This window comes from Zalophus californianus, chromosome 16 (genome assembly GCF_009762305.2).
Source record: "Zalophus californianus isolate mZalCal1 chromosome 16, mZalCal1.pri.v2, whole genome shotgun sequence".
NCBI lineage: Eukaryota > Metazoa > Chordata > Mammalia > Carnivora > Otariidae > Zalophus > Zalophus californianus.
In genome coordinates, this window is record NC_045610.1 from 3,983,071 (window position 1) to 4,002,049 (window position 18,979).

Below are 18,979 nucleotides of genomic sequence, written 5' to 3' on the forward strand. Positions count from 1 at the left end.
TGGAGACCCATGGCTTTTCAAAACCACCATCTTTTTTTTTTGTCAACCTTAGATGGATCTTTTAGTAATTACCATCTCTTGTCAAGAACACTTTATGTGAAGTTCAGCTTTTCTTTTTTTTTTTTTTAAACACTAATCCTCTTCTTTTAAAATTGGAAGTATCACTGACACTACGCAAGTCTCCTTAAAGTGAAATTAAGCACTTAGCAACACTTAAAATAGTATATATTGCATGATTCTAATGATATAAAATTATTTCTATCCACCCTTTCATATTGGACAAACCTACAAGGATATTTCTGGATGATGTCAGCCTAATGTGAATAATGATCATTTCTAGGTGCTGGGCTCCGGGATGATCTTGCTTGCATTTTCGGTACTGTTTGAATTTCTTCTAACGAGTACACATTATTATTTCAGTTTTGGTTCCTGTTCCTCACTCCTTCCTCCCTTGCTCTTTTTTTTGTTGTTGCTTTAGAGAAACACTGTCCAATATGAGTCACTGTTTCTGTTAAAGAAATAAAAGGAATCGAAGGAAGTTTCCAGAAGGATGCCGGAGCTGAGTTTTGAAGGCCACGTCGGTGAAGAGGTAGGAAGAGAGCAACGCATATGGAACGAACAGCATGTGGAAGGCACAGAAGAGGGGCTGCTCTCTCCTGGCTCCTGCAGCCCTTCCTACAACCTCTGTTTACTTACAGACCCTTAAGCTTCACATCTAATAATTTGCTCACATGTCTTTCCTTTTCAGAAAGAGTACAACAGAGACTCCCTTTCATTCATGGCTCTACCTGTGATGTCCAGGAGAGTGCCTAGTACACAGCCAGATAAAATAAATACAGATAAACACAGATAAAAGCAACGAATGGATGAAGTCTAAAAGAGAGACATAATTTTAAAGCACTCTGCTGCATCTTAGACTAAGCCAAATTTGTCAAATATTACCTATAGAACACCTGCCTAGGAAACCTTTCACTGCCATTTAACAATTCACTCGTGACTCTCTATTCCTTCATATTCAGTGACATTCTCTCTCCCCATCTTCCTTCCATCTGTCTCCAAGCTCTGTCTAGAGTCTCCTCTTCCCCTTAAATGCTGACAATCCCACACTGCTGTGTATTTTTACTCTCTAATACTACCATGGTGATGTTACATACCTTTTGGTTTCCTCAATATGTAAATTAAAAACTTGAAAATCTGCTCCACATAGCTCTCCAAAATTCTGGACTCAGGCTGCAAACTGCCTACTACTTATCTGTACCCTGAGATTTCTACAAATATCAGACTCTCAAGGTCTCTGAAACTAAACTCTTCATCTTCCCCTAAACCTGAGTCCCCTCCTACATTCCCTGTCTCCATCAATGGCACCAACATTCACTTGCTGGCCTACGCCAGAAATCTTCACTTGGCCTCCCCCCTTCCCCAGTTCAGACATGCCACTTGCAGCCACTTGCAGCCACTCAGGTGACCCTGCCTCCAGGATCTCTCTATCCCACGATATCGCGTAAATTCTGTTACTCGTATCTCACAAAATCGTGCCAGTGTTTCCAAAAACAATGTCCTAACTTATCTTCCTGTTTCTAGTTCTGCATCTTCTCAATCCATTCTCCATACTATAGCCAGGGACATGTTTTATTTTATTTTCAAGCTTTTATTTAAATTCCAGTTAGCAGACAGTGTAATATTAACTTCAGGTGTAGAATTTAGTGATTCATCACTTCCGTACAACACCCAGTGCTCATCACAATAGTGCCCTCCTTAAGCCAGGAAGATATTTTAATTTTTTCATATTTTAACTAATTGAAACTTAAAAGCTGGATGTGGATGGTGACTACTGTCTTGAGCAACACAGATCTAAAGCAATCACTTAAAAAAAAAAAAGAAAAGAAAACCACACACATATACACACACCCCAAAAGGTACAGATTAAAAAAAAAAAAAGAGGGAATAAAATTAAATACTAAAAAAATGCAGGATTTACCCAAAAGAAGGCAGGAAAGTAGGCACAAAGGAACAAAAACCAGACAGGACAAAAGGAACATAAATACCTAGAAGGCAGACCTAAACCCAACTATATCAATAGTCACCTTAAATATAAATGGACTAACTCCTCAATTAAAAGACAAAGAATATCAGCCAATGGGGCGCCTGGGTGGCTCAGTCGTTAGGTATCTGCCTTCGGCTCAGGTCATGATCCCAGGGTTCTGGGATTGAGCCCCGCATCTCCCTCTCCCATTCCCCCTGCTTGTGTTCCCTCTCTTGCTGTGTCTCTCTCTGTCAAATAAATAAAATCTATTTAAAAAAAAAAGAATATCAGCCAAGATTAAGAAAGAAAGAAAGAAAGAAAGAAAGAAAGAAAGAAAGAAAGAAAGAAAGAAAGAAAGAAAGAAAGAAAGAAAGAAAAAGAAAGAAAGAAAGAAAGAAAGAAAGGAAGAAAGAATAACTATATGCTTTCACAAGAAATTCACTTTGAATATAAGGCATATAAAGTGTGTGCCTAGAAAGCGGACATGGCTACACTGTATTACACCAGACAGACTTCAAGCCAAGGAGTATTATCGGAGATGAAAAGAAACCTTTTCTCATGGTGAAAGAGCACATGTGATGAGAACTAAAAAAAATCCCCACATTGGAATATCAAGGAAACCACCTCTGAAAAACCTATGAGACAAAAATAAAAATCACAGGAAAAACAGAAAATACTTTGAACTGAATGATAACGAGAATTCAAAATGAAAGTCTGTGGGATGCAACTAAAGCAGGGCTTGGACAGAAGTGTACTGCTCTAAACACAAACACTGGAAAAGGAGAAATACATAAAATCAGTGATCAGACTAAGAGATGCTCATGATCATTTCAATAAACGCAGGAAGACGATTTGACAAAACTGAGTGTCCATTCATGATACAAATTCTCAGCAAAACAGGACTGAAGGAGAAGTTCATCAACCTGACAAAGGACATCTGTGAAAACACCAGAGCTAACACTATCCTTAACGGTGGATCACTGAACCCTTTTCCTCTAAGATCAGGGAACAACGTGAAGACATCTGCTCTGATGACTTCCGTTGAACATTTTATTATTAAGTCCCACACTGTTTAAGGAGGCAAGAAAAGAAAGGCAAAAGATTTGAAAAGAAGCTATAAACACGTATATTTGCAGTTGACATGATTGTGTACAGAGAAAACTATGGATTTATTTAAAAACTACTAGAACTAATTAGTGACTTTAACAAATCTGCAGATACAAAGTCAATTATAAAGAGCAATGTATTTCTATATACTAGTGACAAACAACTGAAAAGTCAAAGTAAAAAACTACCATTTATAATAGCATCAAAAAGTACACCAAATGGGGCGCCTGGGTGGCTCAGTTGGTTAAGCGACTGCCTTCGGCTCAGGTCATGATCCTGGAGTCCCGGGATCGAGTCCCGCATCAGGCTTCCTGCTCAGCAGGGAGTCTGCTTCTCCCTCTGACCCTCTTCCCTCTCATGCTTTCTATCTCTCATTCTCTCTCTCTCTCAAATAAATAAATAAAATCTTTAAAAAAAAAACTGAACTCAACATCCTTAAAAAAAAAAAAAAAAAAAAGTACACCAAATGCTTCTGTGAGAGTAGGCGGTAAGTTAGGTTCTAACAGGCTCCCTGGAGGCCAACAATGAGGAGGTCATGGCCAGCTCTCGGGAAGGTCAGAGGCCTGTCCTGGCAGCACTCCACAAGAAGCCAGGTCAAACCTACCAGGCCCAAGATGGCGGCTGCCATGAAGGAAACCCGTGACTAAATTAGGAAGAAAAGGTGCAAACCCCTGCATCCCTGCCTGGAGAGATGAATATTCCACCCCCTAGTTAACAACCATCAACCATCAATAAAAGATAGAAACCCAACCCCCAGGGCTCACCTGCTCTCACATCTCAAGAGTGTATTTTTCACTTTAACAAACATTCCTGCTTGGGTCACTCCTCTGTGTTGTGTCTGTCCTTAAATTCTTCCTTCTAACCAGACTAAGAACCTTCGGCAACACCTTTGGGATAGGCTGGGTTGAGGCCCCAGGGCCCAGGGTCTCCCCAGTCTATCCAGTGACACTTAGAAGTAAATCAAACCAAAGATGGTGGGCAAGACGTCTACACGGAAAACTGTAACAGTGCTGGGAGAAACTCAAGAAGACCTAAAGAAATGGACAGCTGTCTACCACCTGCACAGATTGACTCAATGTTTTAAAGGTACGTTTTCTCTCTCTCAGTTGATCTACAGATTCATTGTAGTCCCAATCAAAAGCCTAGCGGGTTTTTCACTCATATGTGGAATTTAAGAAAGAAACAAAAGAACAAAGAAAAAAAAAAGAGAGAGACAACCACAAAACAGATTTTCTTTTTTTAAATATATTTATTTATTTATTTGTCAGAGAGAGAGAGAGAGAGAGAGCACAAGCAGGGGGAGCAGGAGAGGGAGAGGGTTCTGCAGGCTTCCCGCCAAGCAGGGAGCCCGATGCGGGGCTCGATCCCAGGACCCTGGGACCACGACCCGAGCCGAAGGCAGACGCTTAACAACTGAGCCACCCAGGCGTCCCCGCAAAACAGATTCTTAACTATAAAGAACAAACTGATGGTTATCAGAGGGGTAGGGGGTGGGGCAGAGGTGGAGGAGGAGGGGTGAAACAGGAGATTGGGATGAGGGAGGGCGCTAGGGATGAGCACAGGCTGGTGTACGGAGCTGCTGAATCACTGCGTTATGGCCTGAGGCTAAGTTAACATTGTATGTTAACTACACGGGTATTAACATAAAAAAATTAATTAATTAAAAAAATAAAACTGGTAAGTCAATTCTAAAATGTACATGGAAAAGCAAATGGTTTAGAATAGCTAAAATAATCTTGACAAAGAAAAAATAAAAGTTGGAGGTATTAACCGAAATCCAAGATTTATTATAAATATATAGCAATCATGACCGTGTGGTATTTGGCAGAAGGGCAAATGGATCAACGGAACAAGACAGAGTCCAGAGACAGACCCCTGTGTGTGTGTGTGTGTGTGTGTGTGTGTGTGTGTGTGTGTGTGAGAGAGAGAATGTGTATGTGTGAGAATGTGTGAGAATGTGAGTGTGTGTACTCAATTCTCAACAAAGGTGACAATAAGTCAGTCAAATACACAAAGAAAAGTCTTTTCAACAACAAATGATATTGAAACAAGTGAAAACCCATAGGAGGAAAACAATCTTGACTCTGCTCCCATCAAACGCAAAAAATTCATTTGAGATGGTTCAAAGACCTAACCGTAAAACGTAGAAGTGCAAAGCTTCTAGAAGAAAACAACAACAATTTCTTCATAACCTTGGGTAGGCAGAAATTTCTTGGATAGGACATAAAAAGACTATGCACAAAAGAAAAGAAGGTGGTCAACTGGAATTTATCAAAAATTTCTGCTCATCCAAAGACACCATGACAAAAATTAAGAAACAACCCACAGACTGGTAAATATCTGCAGGACATACATCTGACAAAGTATTCATATCTAGAATATAAACAAGAAAAAAGACAATCAACCTAACAAGAAAAAAGACATCTATTAACAAGAAAAAAGACAACCTAATCTTATTTTATTTCATTTTTTTAAAGATTTTATTTATTTATTTATTTATTTATTTATTTATTTATTTATTTATTTATTTAAGAGAGAGAGAGAGAGAGAGAGAGAGAGAGAGAGAGAGTACAAGCAGGGGGAACAGCAGGGAGAAGCCGGCTCCCGCCCAGTAGAGAGCCCGACATGGGGCTCGATTCCAGGACCCCGGGATCATGACCTAAGCGAAAGGCAGATACTTAGCAGACTGAGCCACCCAGGCACCCCAATCAATCTAATTTTAAAACAGGCAAAAGATGTGAACAGACGTTTTGTAAAGAAGACACACAATCGGCCCATGAAAAGGGGCTCAACATCATTAGTCAGTAGGGAAATGCAGATTTAAACCACAATGAGATACCATTTCACACCCACTGGAGTGCTAACATTAAAGACTGACAATGCTAATTGCTGGGGATGATTTGGCACAAACGTAATTGTAGAAGTGTTCGTCAGTTCTAATCAAGTTAACCATTTATCTAACTTACGACCCAGAAAGCTCACTCCTATGCATTTACCAAACAGAAACAAAAACATATTTCCCAAAAAGGCATAAAATATATATTGCACAAAAAATATACACAGCAGCCTTATTCCTTAGAACCCCAAACTAGAAACAACTCAAATATCCATCCGTAGGAGAATGGATAAGCAAATCTGTATGCTAAGCATAGCTGTATAATGGAATACTATTCCTCAATAAAAACAATGAGCTGCTTATTAATGCAACAATCTAATAATCTCAAAAGCATTTTGTTGGCTAAAAGAAGAAAATGAAAATCAATATCTATTTCCCTGATTCTATTTATATGAAGTATAAGGATAAACCGAACGTACTGGACAGAAATCAGAAAGCAGCTGCCTTTGGGTGGTGGTGGGAGACTGACTAGATGGCGACACAAGGGAATTTTGGGGGATGACGGAAAGATTCTAAATGATGACACAATTGTATACAGTTGTCAAAACACCCAGAACTGAAAACTAAAGATCTGTGCGTTTTACTGTATGTAAACTGGGCCTCAGTTTAAAAATGTAAACCAGAAAAAAAATTAAGTTTGCAATATTAGGATACTCCTAAGATTTTCCAGGAAGGCAGGCAGGCATGCGTTCTAGCAAGACAAAGCAAATGCCTTAGAATCACAAAACTGTAGAGCGGCTAGAGGTCATGTGATCATCCCGCAGTTTCTCTCCTTTTTTTATAGCAACCCTGGCAGCAGGATAATTAAACATTTTGCTGAACGCTCCCTGCGACTGCTAACTTGGAAACTCAGGAGGAAATCAGTTCCTTGCCTGAGCTGGAAGGTGACTCTAATTATTATAAGGTTCTACACATTGAGCTGAAAACCTGCCCGCTTTTCACAGTCCACCTTAGTCATTTCCAGAACACAACACCAGTGTTCTTTCTTCCGCAAGACACTTCTCATCTACCTCCCTAGTCTTCTCTTTTGGGATAAAAGCACTTAGCTGAAAACTTTGGTGGACCCTCAGAGGAAGTGATTTCGAGATCTTGTGATATCTTGATGCTTTGGGCATAGAATTCATCCTACAATACGATGTGAGGACTGGACATGCCACTTAAGCTTTTGTCTAAGTCAGCACAGAACACAGATGAGCTTATACATAGGCGCATATACAAAAGCAAATGTTTTTAGCACCCATTCTTCGCGTCCTATCTGGCTGTTCCACAGTAACAGCTTCGTTTCATACAGTTGCTTGGTACATGCAACCGATTACAGTCTACTTATGTTCTAATGCTGCAGTATGTAATATAAAATTCAGGCTTGATCAGCCTCTATCACCAAAGAGAGTCAAGTGTGAAACATTCCTTGTCTGACACTAAGTATTTGTCAGTTGTTATGGGTTAACTGGGTTTCTAGATAGATTCCTTTTGAACTTTATGTAAATATTTACAACTTAGAGGTAAATCAAGACTTTGTAGTGGATGAGCTCAGCAAAGATCAGTAGGCAACCCTGAGGGGGTTGATTCTTTTAAGTTTATTTATTTTAGTACTCTTTACACCCAAGGTGGGGCTCCTACTCATGACCCTGAGATCAAGAGTCTGTAGACTCCTCTGATGGAGCCAGCCAGGCGTCCCAAGGGGGTTAATGTTTTTAATCTCAGACAAAACACAAAGTTTTTCATTTGGTTGGTAAACCTCTTCTGATTACTAGTTTGTTTGTTTGTTTACAAAACCAACTCTATTTTTTTAAGCGATAAAAATTATTTAATAGCAGTTTACAAATGAGGGGGGGGAAAGTCAAAAGTTATCCAAATGCCCCAGTAATCACCTCTATGTGTTCTCTCCTAAGATCTGACATAAACATATTATTTTTATATAATTGCAACACATAAGCCTTTTGCCCCATGAACATGATACCTTTTGTGCTCTTTCATGTTGCTACAGTCTCCATTCACAGTTATAATTTCTAATGGTTACAAAATATTCATTCCATTAAATAAACACTCATTAAAAATAGCCCATTGTGCGGTACAGAGCATGCTTCTATATTTATACATAATGAGTCAACGGATTTTTTCCTTCGTGATCATTTTCCTTCTTTTGTCTCATTTCCTTAAGTTAACAACCTGTGGTTAGGACCGCTGAGTGGACTTTGAAACATACTGTCAGATCCGTTTTTAAAAGGTTTAGCCTGCCACTGGGGGGTTGCTCTGCTGGCATCAGCTGGTAGGAACTTCCCAGATTTCCAAGGGCAGGGAGCCTGGGGGAATCCCCACCCTGCAGCCCACAGGCTAAGGTGGGAATTCCCCCAACCACAGGCTCGAACCAGCAAATTAAATGCAGCTTGCAGAGAACAGGTGGAGAAACCACCAGGTGACTCTTTAGGATTCCGGACACTCCAGCCTACGAGAGAAACTGATCTTTTGCTTCCTGGAAAGGATTTGCATTGGGTTCTGAGAAGATTATTATTTCCATCCTGTGTTAATGTGAGACACTGAGTGGAGTGGCCGTTCTGATGCAGAAAGGAACAACGGACAACGTAAAGTATGACACAGGACAGATGGGGTCAAAAGCAGGAAGAAATACATGATATCGAAATACCAGACTCCAATTACACTTCATAAATGTTCTCTACTCCCAATTGCAAGTGTCGGTACATTCTATCTAAAGACAGAACGCATGCTGCGTATTTTCAGATAAGTTTGGGGCCTTTTTGTACTCACGGTGGGTGCTGGTGGTTGTGAAGTCATTATGCTATCAGGTCTTTTGCTTCTATTGCTCATCACACTTAAAGACAAATGTTAAAACAAAGAGTGAATAGGGGCGCCTGGGTGGCTCAGATGGTTAAGCGTCTGCCTTCGGCTCAGGTCATGGTCCCAGGGTCCTGGGATCGAGCCCCGCATCGGGCTCCCTGCTCGGCGGGAAGCCTGCTTCTCCCTCTCCCGCTCCCCTGCTTGTGTTCCCTCTCTCGCTGTGTCTCTCTCTGTCAAATAAATAAATAAAATCTTTAAAAACAACAACAACAACAAAGAGTGAATAAAAGAGCTTTTCTTGAGGGTATTTGTTCTACTCCCTCTACCCCCTACAATGGAGATTTAGAATGGGGGGGTGACCTCTAACAATATCACTAGGAAGAAAGGTCAAATATGGAACAGAACCTGGGAACAGAAGGAAAGACCAATCCTGTGACTCAGCAAAGAAGCTGTAACTCACTCATGGCACTCCACAAAGGGGCAGTTGGTGGGGAACTCCAGCACACCCAACCAGAGCCTCTGGGACCTGCTCAGGCTTTGGAGGCCTAGGAGAAACCCCCTTGGCTACTACATCTGCTCACATCTTCAGCAGGGACAGGTGAATGAGTCCAGGTAGAAAGCACAGGTCCCCTGGGCGCCTGGGTGGCTCAGCTGGTTAAGCGACTGCCTTCGGCTCAGGTCATGATCCTGGAGTTCCAGGATCGAGTCCCACATCGGGCTTCCTGCTCGGCAGGGAGTCTGCTTCTCCCTCTGACCCTCTTCCCTCTCGTGCTTTCTATCTCTCGTTCTCTGTCTCTCAAATAAATAAATAAAATCTTAAAAAAAAAAAAAAAAAAAAAAGAAAGCACAGGTCCCCTTCCTTCTTCCTTCATCTGGGCCTAAAACTGTCCCAGAAGCCTATGCTGACATAGAGGAACCTTCCCCACTTCTTCTTTTTTAAGATTTTATTTATTTGAGAGAGAGAGAGAGAGAGCACAAGCAGTGAGCAGGGTCAGAGGGAGAGGGAGAAGCAGACTCCCTGCTGAGCTGGGAGCCTGGCACAGGGCTTGATCCCAGGACCCTGGGATCATGACCTGAGCCAACGGCAGACATTCAACTGACTGAGCCACCCAGGCGCCTCGAACCTTCCCCACTTCTAACAGTAGATGGACACTGATCTCCCTTGTATGAAGAGGAGCAAACAGGCAGCAGGTGTAAAGAAAGAGCTCAAAGTGAGGGAACATCCTCTCCCTCCCTCACCTCTTCTGCCCAAGAGAAGACAATTCCTTCCAGAAAAGGAGATATCTTGAGGAACTGGTTTCTTTTTTAAAAAAACAAGATTCAAGAGGACAGTAACTGAGTGCAAACGGAACACAGAGCCACAGTGAGGTAACAACTTTGTTACTAGACACACTGTATCCAGACAGAAATACAATTGTCAAATTAAAAACCACAAGGAAGGCAATTAAACAGAGGGCAATCTAAATACAAGATTTAGACAACAAGCTTGAATGATTTCCCAGAAGTCACAGAAAAAGGCTAGAGAGGACAAAATACGGGAGGGGAAAAACAAAAAGACAGGGATAAAAAAAATCCAGGAAAACAGAAGGAGGAAAACGACTGAATAAATAATGAATTTTCCTTGAGCTGACAAAACACTTGAGTCTTCGTGTCAAGGAAAAAAACCAAAAAAAAAAAAAAAAAACCACCCCAAAACAAACCAAAAAAAAAAAAAAAAAAAAAAACACCTCACTGAGCTCTGAAAGGTCTAGAAAGATCTCGTGAAATTTCTGAATTTCGGAAAAAAACATTCTGACGCACTCAAATGGTAGTGTGAAACAATAAATATTTAGTAAAAAGGTGTGAGGGACACCTTAGGCTGTGACCTAAGGGTTCAAAATCTAGCCGAGCCGTGGTGGAGGCTCATGGATGAGAGGGAGTAGGGAAGCGCTCGCCCAGCTGGTTTCTGCAGGAAATAGGACGCTAAATGGATCAGAACTGAAGAGTGTTTGACAGTCAAGTTCTTGCAGGATAGTGCACAGGTAACCACTCCCATCTGTTTGGGGCCCTGGAGCCACTGCCAGGCCTTGGGCCAGAGTGACATCCAGCCACCACTCAGTGATTTTTCCGTTCGCTCTTCCCAGAGCATCGGAGAATTGTCCCAAATCCTTAACTGCCTGCCCATCTTTAACCTCACTGCACTGCAAAGGCACCGGGACTGCCCTACAAGTCCTCTTTTAAGATCCAGCAAGATCGTCTTCCTATATTTCTCCATGATAAACTTAGCAATATCACCTGGACACTTTTGTCAGCCGTTATAGCTCCGAACTGTCAAAACACAAACTCAGCGGCAAGGAGACAGACCAAGTAGAGTAAATAACATATGCAAATCACATTCAATGTAAGAGGGCTAAGTGGCTGAGTGCATTTGCCCCATGCTGCACTAATATTCAGTGCCTGAGGGTATAATCTGCTGGACTAGCTTGCATTTCTAGAAAGCATGCAGAAGTATTCAGAGCTGGAGAAAAATAGAAATGAACGGTGTGCAAAAATGGATGGTTCTATGTGCCCATGTGAGTGCATGCATGTACATGTGTGTGCGTATGTGTACACAGATACTTTATATGTTTGTCTGTACGTGTGTATATATCCATCTGCTTCTATATACACATATCTGTATATATTTATCTTAGGAGATATATTTTACATGTAATTTTTCTAAGAGAGAACGATACATGTATCTTAGAAAAACATTTTTTTTTTTAATTAACTTATTTATTTGAGAGAGGGAGCGTATGCCCACACATGAGCAGGGGGAGCAGTACAGAGCAGGCGAGAATCCCAAGCAGACTCCCCACTGAGCACGGAGCCCGATGCGGGGCTCCATCTCAAGACCCCGAGATCATGACCCGAGCTGAAACTAAGAGTCGGAAGCCCAACTGACTGAGCAACCCAGGTGCCACTTAGAAAAACATTTTAGAGACAATTATCATTATAACATCCCCCAAAGTATGTGTGCATATAAACTTTTTTTCCCTGAAAAAAAATTACTAGAAGAAGTATTTTCAGATGATGAAGAACTGAATGGAAAAAAGAGAAATCCAGATTAAGTCATGGTAAAATAATATAAAATATTAAATAAGTCATGGTGAGCAATGAATCCTTGAAACACAAATGTAAATATTATTGTGAAACTTCCATGCTAAAATCTTAGCCTTTTTCACATACAGGAAAGTACATGTACAGAAAATGTGTGTACAGTTCAGTGAATTATTACACAGTAAATGTCCATTTAATGATCACCCAGGTCAAGAAAAAGGTGGCTGCAAACACCTCGACACCTTTCTTCTCCTTTCCGCTCCCCATGCCTCCAACTATCTAATCACTACCTCTTCCCTCTTCCCCCAAAGTAACTGCCATTATGACTTTTATATAATCACTTCCAGGCTTTTTTATATAGTTTTATCACCCATAAAAAGTCAAAGATTCACACCATTTGGTAACCATCTATATAACGATTGATTCAGGGAAAGATCATCAATAGATGTTAAAACCACCAGGTGCAGAGGCAGGAGTTTCTTTGACATGTCAAACTTCTTTGACAAAATTTTTCTAGATATGCTGCTTGAGACAAAGGAAATAAAAGCAAAAATAAACTACTGGGACTATACCACAACAAAAAGCCTTTGCACAGTGAATAAATATTTGCAATGACATATATGCTAGGGACTAATACTAAAAATGTGTAAAGAACTTAGGCATCTCAACACCAAAAAAATAATAATAATTTGATTAAAAACGGGTAGAGGACCTGAGAAGACACTTTTCCAAAGAAGACATACAGATGACAAGCAGACACATATGAAAAGATGCTCAACATCACTCATCATTGGGAAATGCAAGTTAAAACCATAATGAGGCACACCTGTCAGAATGGTTAGGCTCAAAAAGACAAGAAAGAACAAGTGCTGGCGAGGATGCAGAGCAAAGGAAATCTCGTGCACTGTTGGTGTGAATGTAAATTACTACAGCCACTATGGAAAAGAGTACGGAGAGTCCTCAAAAATTTTGAAATAGAAATACTATATAATTCAGTAATTCCACCAATGGGTATTTACCCAAAGAAAATAAAAACACTAATTTGAAAAGATATATGCACCTCTATGTTTACTGTAGCGTTGTCTACAATAGTCAAGACATGGAAGCAACCTAAGTGTCCAGAGACAGATGAATGGATAAAGAAGATGTGGTCTATATAAATACAATGGAGTTTCACTCAGCCATAAAAAGAATGAGAACTTGCCAGGTGGTGACAACATGGATGGACCTAGAGGGTGCGATGCTAAGTGAAGTAAGCCAAAAACAGAAAGGCAAACATCATATGACTTCACTTATATGCGGATTCTAAAATATAAAAGAAACACACAAACAACAAAAAAGCAGAAACAGATCCATAAATACATGAAACAAACTGGGCATTGTCAGGGGTAGGTAGGACGGGAGATGGGCAAAATGGGTGGAAGTGGGAGGTCCAGGCTTCCAGTTATGGAAGGAGTGAGTCTCAGGGATGAAAGGTACAGCATAGGGAATATAGTCAGTGGCACCGGAATAGCGCTGCCTGGTGCGACAGCAGCCATACCTCTGGTAAGCATACTATTCCACAGTAACAGATGGAGTTATCAAATCACTATGTTTCACCCCTGAAACTAAAGTAACATTGTGCGTCAACTATACTTCAACTAAAAAAAACCAACCACCCAACTACTGGGTTAAGGGCTGCTGGGAACCAGTGTATCCCTAGTCTCAAAGTATCACCCCATGAATTCCTGCCTAGTTACAGAGGGGAAAAGGTACCTTCACAATGAAGAAAAACAGCACATATCACCTTAACCAAGTGAGCAAACTTAAGGTCGGCAATAACGAGACAAACTGTCACTTTAGGTTTCCTGATGTCATGCGGTGAGAAGTACACAACTTTACTTATGTGGTCTTTTTACCAAAAATGTTTAATTTGAATCATATTATAAGGAAACACTCGGGAAAGTCCAGATTGTGAAATCCAAGACAACTGGCCATGAACTTTTTAAAAACATCAATGGGCCAAGGGGAGCCTGAGTGGCTCAGTCAGTTAAGCGTCCAACTCTTGATTTTGGCTCGTCGTGATCTCAGGGTCATGAGATCAAGCCTTGTATTGGGCTCTGTGGTGGGCATGGAGACTGCTTGGGATTCTCTTTTTCCCTCTCTCTCTGCCCCTCCCCTCTGCTCACTCTCACTCACTCTCTTGAAGGAAAAAAAAGTGAGGCAGATGTTCTAAATTCAAGGACTTTAAAGACACATGACAACTAAATGCAATGCTTAAATTTTGAATGAATGCCGAAGAAAAACACCTCAAAAAAAGAAAGTGGTTAAAGGACATTGCTGGGGCAACTGGAGAAATTTAAATATGGGCTCCATATTAAGCAATATCCCATGTAAAAGTTAGGTTTCTTGGCTGCTAATGATAACCGTGGTTATGTAGGAGAACATGCTAGTTCTTGGGAAATGCATGCTGAAGTATTTAGGAAACACATTCACCTGACTTTTATATGGTTTGCTGGAAAACAAAGTATACAAAAAAGGAAGAAAACAGGTGTAAAATGGTAAAAACTGGTCAATGTAGATGAAGAGTGACCAGATATGCAGGAAGGGCATACCCTCAGCTTTTCTGTAGGCTTGAGAAAAATTTTAAATAAAAAGCCAAAAGAATAAAAAAAATCAGACTCAGATCAGGTTAAAGAAAATGAGAAGAAACCCTACTATATATAGTGGGAAGTGTACAGCAGAGTGGGGTAACTAAAGCCCCAGATTGGGGGCTGGAGGAATAAAAAAGGGAGCCCTAGAGACCAGAAAGTGCCAAGAAGACCAAGCAGAGGAAGGAGATTAGGAAAGAAACCCCTTAAGGTCGTTTCTGAATTCTGGGACCCCTCTGAGCTGTGCATCCATGGATATGAACTACAGAACAGAAAAACACCCAGCTCCCAGACTGGCCACTGGTGGGTGCACAAATGGGACAGATCCAAATAGCACTGTGAAAACAGAAAACTTAGTCAACACTGGAACCACAAGCCATAGAAAGCTAGTTGGAACTTGTGGCCTCAACCCAATCAGGTCAAATGTGTGCTAAACCAAAAAGTATCAACATCCCTGTAGGATTTAAACAAGAATCAGTATCATATAACATAAGAATCAAAATGCCCGGGATACAATCCAAAATTACTCAGCATATGAAGAACCAGAAGATCTCGAGTTGCATGAGAAAAGATGATACCAATGTCAATGGATGCCAATGCTGAGGTGACACAGTTGTTGGAGTTTTCTGGCAAGGACTTTAAAGCAATCAGCACAAACATGCCCCAATAAGTAAAAGTGAAAACTCTTGAGACAAATGACAAGGCAGAAAATTTCAGCAAAGAAACAGAAGACATAGGAAAGAACCAAATGCAGGAGGGGGGGGCGCATGGGTGGTTCAGCCAATTAAGTATCCAACTCTTGGTGTGGATCTCAGGGTCGTGAGATCAAGCCCCGTGCTGGGCTCTGTGCTGGGCATGGAGCCTGCTCGAGATTCTCTGTCTCCCTCTCTCTCTGTCCCTCCCTGCTCGTGCTCTCTCTCTCTCTCAAAAAAAAAAAAAAAAAAAAAGAACCAAATGCAAATTTTGAAACTGAAAAATACAATAAATGAATTAGAAAAACTCAGTGGATGAGCTCAAAAGCAGTATGGAGATGACAGAGGAAAGAGTCAGCGAACTAGAAGACACGTCAATAGAAATGATCTAATCTGTACAAGAAGAAAGGAGACTTCATGCGGCAGGGTGGGGGTTGATGAACACAGCTCCAGGGACCTGTGGGACAATGGCAAAAGGTGAAACATTCCTATTATCAGAGTCCCAGAAAAAGAAGAAAAGAGTATGGGGCAGCAGAAATATTTGAAGAAGTAATGGCCGACATTTTCTTAAATGTGGTGAAACACAACAACAAACTGTAAACCAACACATTCAGGAAGCTTGGCAGCAAACCTCAAACAACACAGACATACAGAAATCCACACCTAGACATGTTGTACCCAAGCTATTGGGCACTGAAGAAAGAAAAGACAGTTTTTTTTTTTTTTTTTTTTTCATTTATTTTAGAGAGAGAGAGTGTGGAGGAGCAGGGAGGGGCGGAGGGAGAAGGAGAGAGAATATCAAACAGACTCCCTGTTGAGCGCAGAGCCTGATGGGGGGCTTGATCTCACAATCCTGAGATCATGACCTGAGCTGAAATCAAGAGTCACACCCTTAAATGACTGAGCCACCCAGGCACCCCAAGAAAAGAAAGTCTTAGAGGTGAACAGAGATTTGAAAGACTGTGTAGCTCTTATCAGAATTCGGGGAGGCCAGAAGGAAGGGTAACAAGAATTGTAAACCTGCTGAGAGGAAAGGACTGTCAACACAGGACTCCATATTTAGTGAAAGTCCCCTTCAGGAGTAAAGGGGAAAGAGAGAAATTCATTCTCAGATAAAGAAGTGCTAAGAGACTTTGTTGTCAGTAAAGTAAGTCCTTTAGACAGTCTAGTCTAGGCGATCTAGAACGTTGGAAATGAAGGAAAAGCAATCCAAGTAAAAAATATCTGGGTAAACAGAATAGATTCTCCTCTAATTAAGCTCTTTAGTATTTGACGGTTGAAAGCAAAAGTCACAATGCCTGGGGCTCAATGCACAGAAGGGTAATACACAGACGAGGACACCATACAGGGGCAGGGTAGAGGGGCTGCATGCTAGTAAGGTTTCTATGCCCAAATTCAAGTGGTAAAATACTGGCTCTAAGTAGACTACAGAAATGTTAAGTATACACATCGTCATCCCTGGTAACCATGAATACAGTGCCGTACAAAGACATATAATAAAAAGCACAACAGAAAAATGAAAGCGGAATACTAACAAAGTTCCTACGTATGATTCCATTTATGTGATACTTTCAAAAACACCCAAAGTGATGGAGAACAGAGCAGTCAGTGGTAGCTGCTACGGGTTAGGGATGGGGCAGGGTATGGTTGTCAAACAACAGGACAAGGGGGTCTCTGGAGGGACGGCACTGGTCTGTGCCCTGTTAGTGGGAATGGTTACACAAATCTATACATGTGTTAAAATTTACCATGCTACACGTATACACACAAAGTCCCTATTGCTGCGTGTCAATTTAAAAAAATTATAGTTAAGGACGGCAGAGTAAAAACAAAAAGAGGTTCGGGTAAAGGGGGAATCTCAGAGAACACTAGTATTTAAAGAATAAGAAGAGCAAAAAGCTAGTGGGGGGTGGGGGTGGGGTGGCAGAAAGACCAAGAGAAGAATGCCACCCCGGAGGGCAGCCCTGCAGAAAAGGGGGGGCAGGACAGACTGCGTCCAGTGCAGTGGCATCTGGGAAGCCGGTGTGGACCATGCTAATTGCTGCTTTGGGCATGGGGGGGTGAGCAGAGGGAGAGGACAATTTGCCGGAGCTGCAGGATAGAGTGAATGCCAAAATGTGGGGAAGGGAAGACAGCCAGGCTAGACTAGCATATTACAGAAAGCGCCCATTATGTAAACCCATAACAACAGCTACTAATATTTACTGAAAACTTGCCATGTGCTCAGCCATTGTTTTCCTATCTTGAGTTGCATATAGTTAGAAAGTTAAAAAACATTCTTTGACACCGCTCAGCATAAATCATTTTGTTTAAATTATTTCATTAAATATAACCACACATCTGGATACGTATTCTGTTTATGGCTCCGTATTCCATAGTTCTAAACATAAATATTCATATTAAAAATAAAAGCTATAAAAGTAAAATTCTACTTAACAACAATAATTTAATGATGACAGATAAAGCTTGTGTCGTTAATACTAAATTGCTCTTGAAACGTGAATGTGACACAGACTATGGTATGGGTCCTTTGGGCTTGTCCTGCTGTTTTTCATTCTAGCTGTGGAGACACCCTTTATACACTTCTCACGGAAGCAAACACATCATTCTATATTGAGTACACCTTCTTTTCTCATCAGCCAAGAACTGCTGGGATCGAGGAGAATTATACCCACATATACGTACGTGGGCTGGAATTGGACAGCAAGACACAATGCCATGGTCATCCTGATGATCCAGAATATTTTTTAAATTTCTAAATATTATCATCAGCACAGAAACACAACATTTAAAAAGTCATTAAAAAAACCACAGAGCTCACAAAGCCCTAATTTGAAGACAAGATCTAAAAGCATAACATACGTTATCTGAGTTCAGGCATTAAACAACCCTGTGACAGGAACGAAAATAAAGCCCTCACCAGTTTTCCTAGACCCCCAATAAAAAGTTTACTTTAAAAAATGTAAGCTACATCGGAACCCTTGCTAAATGAGGTAACAACAAAAATACACTTCCCATTACTTTATGAAACTGGAATCCTGGTGATAATATGCTCGGTGCTGACTGATAATCAACGTGTATTTCTTAGCACCCTGCATGCATAAAAAGGCTCCGTACTATATGAATCCAATTATATGACATTCTGGAAAAGGCACAACTATTGAGAGAATACAATGATCAGTGGTTGCCAGGAGTTCGGGAGGAAGAGGGGAGGGATGAGTAGGTGAAGCACAGGATTTTTAGGGCACTAAAAACATTCTGTATGATACTGTAATGGCAGATATGTGACATTACGCAACTGTCAAAACCCACAGAACTTTACAGCACAAAGAGTGAGCCTTAATGAATGTAAATTAAAAAAAAAAAATCATTTCGGAGGTGGAGGATTCCAGGAGGGAATGCACACTGTGGTGAGAGAATCTAGCTGTACTACAAACGTATGAAACTTCATCACTGAGAGGGATAGAGAAAAGGTGCTGATCCTAGTTGCTTTGGATATGAGCAAAATCTGTAAAACTCAAGGCAAAAGTGGCTGCATATTAGAATGAAATTCTAGTTGATAAATTTGTTTTCTTTCTTTAAGATTTTACTTATTTGTTTTTTTTTTTAAGATTTTATTTATTCATTTGAGATACAGAGAGAGAGAGAGAGAGCATGAACAGGGGGAGAGGCAGAGGGAGAAGCAGGCTCCCTGCTGAGCCAGGAGCTGGATGTAGGGCTCGATTCCAGGACTCTGGGATCATGACCCAAGCCGAAG

The 18,979-nt window shown here is 40.9% G+C and overlaps 1 protein-coding gene across 1 annotated transcript in view; it reads right to left on the reverse strand.

Annotated features, from left to right (window-relative positions):
• STX8 (syntaxin 8) overlaps nucleotides 1-18,979 on the reverse strand; it is a 257,019-nt gene that overhangs the window by 99,423 nt on the left and 138,617 nt on the right. The gene's annotated exons all lie outside the window — the stretch shown is intronic.